This window comes from Hemicordylus capensis, chromosome 2, assembly GCF_027244095.1.
Source record: "Hemicordylus capensis ecotype Gifberg chromosome 2, rHemCap1.1.pri, whole genome shotgun sequence".
Classification (NCBI taxonomy): domain Eukaryota; kingdom Metazoa; phylum Chordata; class Lepidosauria; order Squamata; family Cordylidae; genus Hemicordylus; species Hemicordylus capensis.
Window position 1 is genome coordinate 189,271,373 of NC_069658.1, and position 8,464 is coordinate 189,279,836.

An 8,464-nucleotide genomic window follows, 5' to 3' on the forward strand; every position below is an offset into this window, starting at 1 on the left:
TTCCGGCTATTGCCGGAATCCTCCCTCTGCCTCCCTTTTAACGTTGCCACGGCAACAGTTAAAGGGCTATGCGCTCAACGTCGGTGTCTATAAGGGTGGGGGAAATTAAATGGGAGGGGGCATGGTAAGACAGGGGGACACGCAACAGGCATGCAGTGTGCAACTTGTTAAAGAGACAGGAAGCCTGCAAAACATCACACCCTCATCCCATCATGCATCATACACACACTAATCTGCGGCACGGGTCTCGCTTGCGTGTGTGCGTGTGTATGAATAGCTGGGTGAGAGCTCGCTTTCGTGCGTGTACAAAACGATCGTATGGATATCTGTGCACAGGCAGGGATGTCTGCGTGCATGAATGTGACGGACTGCGGGCAGAGTAGTGGGGGGTGAGTGTAAGAGAATCTGTAGATGGGGGTATGAATGTGACAGATCTGTGTGTGCTGGGTTGCTGGGGGCAGTGGCAGCATCAGAAAAAGAACTGAGCAGGGGCACAGGAGGGGCAAAGTGCGCTTATGGTTGGGCGAGCTGTGCCCCACATACCAGATTTCTGAAACAAAAATGGAGGGGCGGTGGGGAGCAAGCCACTTTTCGGGCGGGGGACGCTTGCCGCCCTGCCACCCCTCGAGTCACCCGTGGCTGTGCGGTGAGAAACAAACACGACTTAAAGGATGTCTTGAATGGGAGACCATATGTGAGCACTGTAAGATATTATTCCCCTTAGGGGATGGAGCCGGTCTGGGAAGAGCGGAAGGTTCCAAGTTCCCTCCTTGGCACTGGCAACATCTCCAAGATAGGACAAGATTTATTTTATTTTATTTTTTAATAGGACAAGATTTTTTTTTATTGAACCAACAAACTACCAAAGCATACAGTACGTTGCCAAAGCACAATTATATACAAAGGGGTTGTTTGTACATATCTACAAAGATTGACACACAAGGATTTGGAAACCCACAAGGTTATGAAGTATATGCAGGCAGTACTGTGACTGTGGGGGATTTCAAGGCACATCAGGCAATCCGGGGCTGGGAGAGATTCTTGCCTGCAACCCTGGAGATGCCGCTGCCAGCCTGTGTAGTAGACAATACTGAGCTAGATGGACCAATGGTCTGACTCAGTATACGGCAGCTTCCTATGTTCATATGATGTGAAATATCAGGTAAATTAACATGTATGAAACATATTGAAATAACATTTTCAGCCACCAGGCGGAACGTTGATCTCTTAACATGAACTGTAATACACGAACTCGTCTACCAGCAGCTCCCATATGGTCTAGCGGTTAGGATTCCTGGTTTTCACCCAGGCGGCCCGGGTTCGACTCCCGGTATGGGAACGGCATATCTTTTGTAAGTTTCTCCTTCTCTCAGTGTAGGTACCTGTCTGAGTTCTACCTGTAAAGTACAATTGTGTATCAGCACCACAACTTAATGGGGTAGTTAAATAGTGAAATTGAAAGACATTCGTGTTTACGATGTGCGACAAAAAAACTTGTATGGGAGTAGTTTTTGTCGGCTAAAGGATACAGATCACTTGAGAATTCACTGGAGTGGAAAGTTAGTCCTTTTCCCTGGAAGTTGCAGTAAAGCTTGACGGTTTGCTAAGCAATGGAAAATAAGTCACTAGGATTAAGCGGCATATGGATATAGTAGTCGTATAGGTATCAACATATGGACTCTGTGAAAAAACGAATCTTGGAGGAGTGTGGTTAATTGAAGGCGGCCGGGGAGCATCTTCTGCTCTTCGATATGGCATGAGCTATAATATCAAGAGTTTGCAGTTCTCGTACATTTTGATTACATCTGCAGAGTCCTTATTCCTTTCCCCTTTTCAAAGGGCAGGTAAAGGGCAGCTTCATAACTTAAAGTAATTTACTGGCGCACTTTCCAAGCGAGTGGGAAAGATATACTGAAGCATAACAGAACCTATTTTCTACCGGGTGGGTGGTGCGTGGGATGCGGGACAGCCCGCCTCGAGGAAGGGTAGGCATGCTAGCCAGTAGACCACGAGGAGGAATTTATTTAGTTTTGGGGCGCTATGTGAACCAACCGAAGCTCAAACAGTTGTTCAGTATAGCTTCCTATAGGACAACACGGGCATTGAATTGCTCGATCTCCACACTGCAACCTGCTTCTCACCCTGCTCCTGACTGGTGACTCGAAGCAGAGTGCAGTGGCGTCTTGGTGTCTGAAGGGATCATAGAAGTGGAGAAGGAGGCCGAGAGTTTAAACAGAAATTTTAAATACATTTGGAATTTCAGGCTCCTGGTATATTCCACTCTACCTTACGATGCCTGTTTGGATCTCGAGAGCCAGTTCAGCCAAATTAAAAAGAGGAATCCCCCCCCCCCCATATAGTTCATATTAAATTCCCGCTCCCCAAATCATTCTCCAGGAAACGCGCTGTCTGCCATCCTCGAGCAACGGCATTAGCAACCCTACCTCCCCGCCCTGCTAGAGAGGCTGTGCTCTTAATCGTAGTACGTGTTGGAAAAGTGTGCCTCGGGAGGGTTAACTGTGGTGAAGGAAAGGCACTCTCTCTACACATGTCCGGAAACACTCATGACATGATTCGGTGGTCAGCCCGGGCTGCAGAGCTGAGCTAGGACTCCTCCGAGTTCGCCTTGCCTTGCCTACAGCAAGCTCCAGGCTCGGGACTTCGAAAATAATAGACTGACACCGAACGGCCATTGGATGCTCTCCTGTGCGGCATGGCTGGGCTTTGAAGCTCCGCTGGGTGGCCTGCTGCCGTGTTTTGAACAGCTCTGACCATCTCCAGCAGCATCAATGGATCTCTCCACCGCCTGTACTTTTAACAGCGGCATAATAGCAGCAGGAAGTCATTTCGCGGGTGAGATCTTTCCCCATCGCTTTGCCAATACTGTATGAATAACTGCTAAAGGGAGAGAAGCAACCCTAGGAAGAAAAGTGGCGAGCAGAGTCAGACGACAAAGGAAGATCAGCCAGGCCTTGGCTGCGGCTGCAGTGTTGCTTTCTTTTGTGTGATGGCTCCCAGGGCTAGTTGATTCTGTTTGGAAAGAGCCCATATAAAGTTTCACAGCAGCAGCAGCAATTTTCAGAAGGGGCAGCTGTGTTGTCTGCTGCAGTCTCTTCTTTTAACTAAAGTGACATTTAAAAAGTTCTTTACAAGTCAGTGATGGGAATCGAACCCACCAGTATCAGCGAATAATTCAGTCTTTTTGTGAGACTCCTTGTTTTAAATCACTAGACCAAATATGAGACGGAGGATGAGTTTCCCTTTCTCTCCATAACATCAATGCAAACAAAACGCAGCTCAAGTGAGAATCTTAATAAAATATTGGAGTTCTTCACACGCCTTTCAAAAGCCACTATCAGCAGCAAACTTAATTCTTAACACTCCTCTCACAGACACGTAAAAGAGAAAATACTCCGAGTGGTCCTTAAGGCTAGAATCCCACACTTGGAGGCTGGACTCAGATCGGCCAGACACTAGGGCAAGCAGTTAGGAAACTGGTGACCACATCTCTGCTGTGGTCTATAAGGAAATACACTCTTTTTCCTTCGCACCTTTTTCTCGTTAGCGGGATCTCAAGGTAACACAAAACACAAACGAGAGGTTTTCTCCTCTGTTCTTGTATCTATTTCCTTCCGGCAGTTTGAACTGCCGTCACATTTGGTTGATAGAATCCCTGAAAGTAAGGTGGAATTCCCCACCCATTATTTCCAGATACACTTGTACAATAATGTTGTTGCCATAGTGGTTTGGGGCTATCTCACAATCTTTTTCTAATTTCGAAGTAGGAAAAATGAAATCTTCCCATACCGGGAGTCGAACCCGGGCCGCCTGGGTGAAAACCAGGAATCCTAACCGCTAGACCATATGGGAAGGAACTGGCAACAACTTTATTTGACCAGAACCTATAGAGAACAAAGTGATCACGATACCTAATTGATAATAGTTCCTTCTTGTGTCTTTCATTTTTTATATACTGAGAATTATTTTGCCACTGGCTCTTCGCTTACAATCACGTTACGGAGAAAACTTACGAACTTTTTCTGTATTGGTAGTCTCGCTCGTTACATCAGCAATGCACGAGATGGTAGTAGTTCCACTTCCTTCCTTGCTCTAATCTGTCCCTCCCTCGCTAGGTTTGTTTAAATTGTTCATCTTGCCAACAGTTCTTAACTTCCTCCATTAAATACCAGCAGAAGAAATCACGAATCAATAGACCAACTGGAGACAACGCAAGAGATCATTTGCGCAGTTCCACTTTTTACTACCCCAGGCGAGCGTGTTCAGTTGCTTTGGCTTAACCAGCTCTTAACACAGTTTAATCTGTACCATTTTTACGGGGAGAAGTTTTGAAGAGGGAAAACTCAGTGTGGTGGCATAACCCCTTCTAGCTGGGCAAAGCAGCACCTTTTAAAAGCAATGACTTCTTTTACATTTAGCAGTTAGCAGTCCCCTGCTACCTGAGCAAAGAGCACCTTTTTGAAGTGGTGATTCTCTTTATTTAGCAGGGGGAGAGCAAATGGCCTTATCCATCCCGCCAGCACAGCATCCCAGTCTAGTAGCTGTTGCTGGTGTCTATCTTACATTTCTTTTTTAGATTGTGAGCCCTTTGGGGACAGTGAGCCACTTTCTTTATATCTATGTAAACAGCTCTGGGAACTTTTGTTGGAAAGCAGTATATAAATATTAGTCAAATTCGTACATTTATTTCACAGGAGGAGAGCAACTGTCCTTATTCCACCCAGCACAGCATTCCTTCCCGTGGTTGTTGCTAGTGTATCTCTTGTGTTTTTTAGATTGTGAGCCTGTTTGAAACAGGAAATCATTTTCTTTTACACCTTTTGGTGTCAATTGCTTTGAGAGCTTTTTGTTGAAAAGCTATATATAATATAATCTGATGATGTGTGTGTGTTTGTATTCTTAACACACACCTTTCAAAGCAACTAGGTTTATTATTCTCACTTCCTCCAAGGAGCACAGGGCAGCACGTGAGTGGATCAAGGACCCCAACACCCTAAAAGCAAGAATGACACTACTGACATTTTGTCCTGGTCTGGCATCTTCCAGCTCTTGCCCAGGCACAGTCTGCAGAACAAAAAACTGGTCATGCCAATAAAATCCTGACTGGGCAGCAACTTGTGCAAGCAAGCTTATTGCTAAACTTGGACCAGCGCACAAGGAAGCAGCCTGTGAAACCCTTGGGCTCACCAATCCACTAAGCTGTTCTCTGCTCTGGCTTCTAGAAGTTTATCTGTGGACCATGAAGGGAAGGCTGATCCTCTCAGCTAGGGGCGTAGCAAGGTTGGAGTGGACCCAGAGACAAGATTTTAAAATGGGCCCCCCCTCACTGAAGCACAGCTCATGAAATAAAGAAATCTTAAATGAGGCTGAATAGTGGTAACAAAAAGCATAGTAAAACTTATATATAGATTTTTTTTTTAAAAAAAGGTTTTGTAAATTGTGGACGATGCAAGTCTTTAATGGTACTAGAGAAAGACATGCTGTTCTGGTAGCTCCAGGTCTTAACACTCACATCAATTTTGGATACAACTGAAGGAAGCCTGGGCGGGTGCACAGCTGGGGGAGTCAGTCATGTGACTTGCCTCTGGGGGGGCCCCAAGGCAGGGGCCCCCCAGACAACTGTCTCCCCTTGCCCTAGTATAGTTACGCCCCTGCTCTCAGCTTTTTCTCTCAGGGATGCAGAGCCCCACCCCCACTCCTGCTATGCTGCCTCATCATGGGGTGTGTGTGTGTGTGTTCCTGGGAGGGATGAGCGAAGTACGCTGGGAGGTATACTCCCAGTAGGGACACCCAAAGCGCAAAGGTCATCCCAGCTGCCCAGCTAAAGCAAGCAGGCACCTATACTGGGCAGCAGAGATATAGGAAGGTCCTGGAGGCGGACAATCACTTCAGTGACAACGACAAAGGCATAATTTCATACTGCATGGGAGAAGGCAATGGTAAACCACTCCTGTATTTCACCAAGAAAACCACATGGATAGACAAAATGTATGGAATGATTGTCGATGTAGTGCTGGATGATGGGCCCCTCAGGTGAGATGGGACTCAACATGCTACTGAGGAATTGCTGAGGATCTCTCAGAGTACCGATGGTGTTTATGACGCGGTTAGACTAAAGCCTTTTGGACGTCTAGCAGCTGATGTTGCCGTGCGGGAAAAGAAAATCTGAAGCTGCAAAGACAGAATTACAGTGGGAACGTGGAATGTAAGAAGCATGAATATGGGAAAGCTCGACACAGTGAAAGATGAAATGAATCGACTACAGATTGACATCTTGGGCATCAGTGAATTAAAATGGACAGGAATGGGACACTTTCAGTCAGAAAACCATACCGTTTACTACTCAGGACACGGAAACCAGAAAAGGAACAAAGTTGCTTTCTTGGGCATAGCTAGGGGAGGGGGGCCCATGTTCATCCTTCTCTTTGGTGGCCCCCCAGAGCGAGGGAGATAATGAAGAAAATAGGGAGGGGTGGAGCTGGTTAGGGATGAATGTGAAAAGAGACTGCCAAAGACCAAGAAACAGAAGAAAGCAAAATGGGTGTCAGAACAGATGGTGGAAATTGCCAAGAAGAGGAGAGAAGCCAAAGTCAAGAAAGATGAAGACCTCAGGAAGGAACTTACAAGTTGGAAGGCTACAGGAATTGATGGAACAGCTACAGAAATATGGCAGGCAACAGAAGAAGAATCAGTCAAGGCTCTAACCAAACTATGCCAGCAAATTTGGAGAACGACACAGTGGCTAACAGATTGGAAGTGGTCAGTCTACATATCCATACCAAAGAAAGGAGACTTAACAGATTACGCAAACCATCGCACAATATCCTTAATTTCCCATGCTAGCAAAATAATGCTCAGGATCATCCAGCACAGATTAGAGCCCTTCGTGGAAAGGGAAATACTGGATGTTCAAACTGGTTTAAGAAAAGGCCGGGGAACAAGAGACATAATTGCTGATGCACATTGGATAATTGAGAAAGCCAAAGAATACCAGAAAGAAGTTAGTATGTGCTTTATTGACTACAGAAAAGCCTTTGATTGTGTTGACCATGTCAAGTTGTGGAATATCCTTAGGAAAATGAGCATCCCAGAACACCTCATTGTTCTCATGAGAAACCGATACACAGGACAGGAAACCACAGTCCAGATGGAACATGGTGAAACAGATTTGTTTCTAGATCGGCAAAGGAGTAAGACAAGGCTGTATACTTTCTCCTTCTTTGTTCAATTTATATGCTGAACATATACTATGAGAAGCTGGATTGGAAGATGAGCATGGTTTTAAAGTTGAAGGAAGAAACATCAATAACTTGTGCTATGCTGATGACACCACTCTGATAGTTGAGAATGTGGATTACCTGCAAGCTCTAGTAATTAAAGTCAAAGAGCACAGTGAAAAAATGGAACTACAACTAAATTTCAAGAAGACTAAACTACTGACAACGGGTACAGTAAGAAGTCTCAGAACTGACCATGAAGACACTGAAGTGGTGGATAGCTTCTGCCTTTTAGGATCAACCATCAACAGTAAAGGATCCAGCAGTCAAGAAATACGCCGCAGACTAGCACTGGTTAGGGTAGCAATGAAGGCCTTGGAAAGTATATTTAGATGCCGTGACATGTCTACACCTACAAAGATTCAAATCGTTCGGACAATGGTTTTTCCCGTGATACTCTATGGATGTGAAAGCTGGACTTTGAAGAAGCAAGATAGAAAAAGCATTGACACTTTTAAACTTTGGTGTTGGAAAAGACTTTTGAGGATACCATGAACAGCCAGGAAAACAAACAAATGGATCATAGAACAAATCGATCCAGAATTTTCACTCGAGACACAAATGACCAGGCTCAAACTATCATACTTCAGACACATTATGTGAAGATCCAGCTCCCTTGAGAAGTCCATAATGCTGGGGAAAGTTGAAGGAAAGAGAAGAAGAGGATGACCAGCAGCAAGGTGGATGGACTCGATTACAACAGCAATGAATGCACCACTGAGAGACCTTAAAGGCCAAGTTGAAGACAGATCATCCTGGAGAGAATCTATCTATGTGGTTGCTAAGAGTCGACACCGACTTGACGGCAATCAATCAATCAATGCAGAGCCAAGTTCAAGACATGTACGCCCCAACATGTGGGAAGGATATTTGTTTGTAGAATTGGGCACCTCTCTTAATAAATGGATAAATAAATAATCTAAGAAGTAGCAGGCAGAAAGACACTGGGCCACCCTTTCCATTAAAAAAAAACCAAACCCAACATTTATTTGATCTTCAAAATAAATCAACAAGTAGAATACACAAAAAGTACAGAAGTTACAATCCTCATTGCACCCGTTAACCCCGCCAAGTTTTAAACGAAACACATGTGTAATTGTTCATGGATGTGCGTGTTACACTTAGCCATGGACTTGCATCCTTTTTCCAAGGGCATGCATACCCAAGCA

General features: G+C 45.1%; 2 non-coding genes across 2 annotated transcripts; one reads left to right on the forward strand and one right to left on the reverse strand.

The window, feature by feature from the left end:
- Positions 1-1,267: 1,267 nt before the first annotated feature.
- On the forward strand, positions 1,268-1,339 carry TRNAE-UUC (transfer RNA glutamic acid (anticodon UUC)). The gene has a single exon. It is a non-coding gene; the product is annotated as a tRNA-Glu (tRNA).
- A 2,459-nt stretch (positions 1,340-3,798) lies between these two features.
- On the reverse strand, positions 3,799-3,870 carry TRNAE-UUC (transfer RNA glutamic acid (anticodon UUC)). Its single transcript has one exon. It is a non-coding gene; the product is annotated as a tRNA-Glu (tRNA).
- Between the last annotated feature and the right edge of the window lie 4,594 nt (positions 3,871-8,464).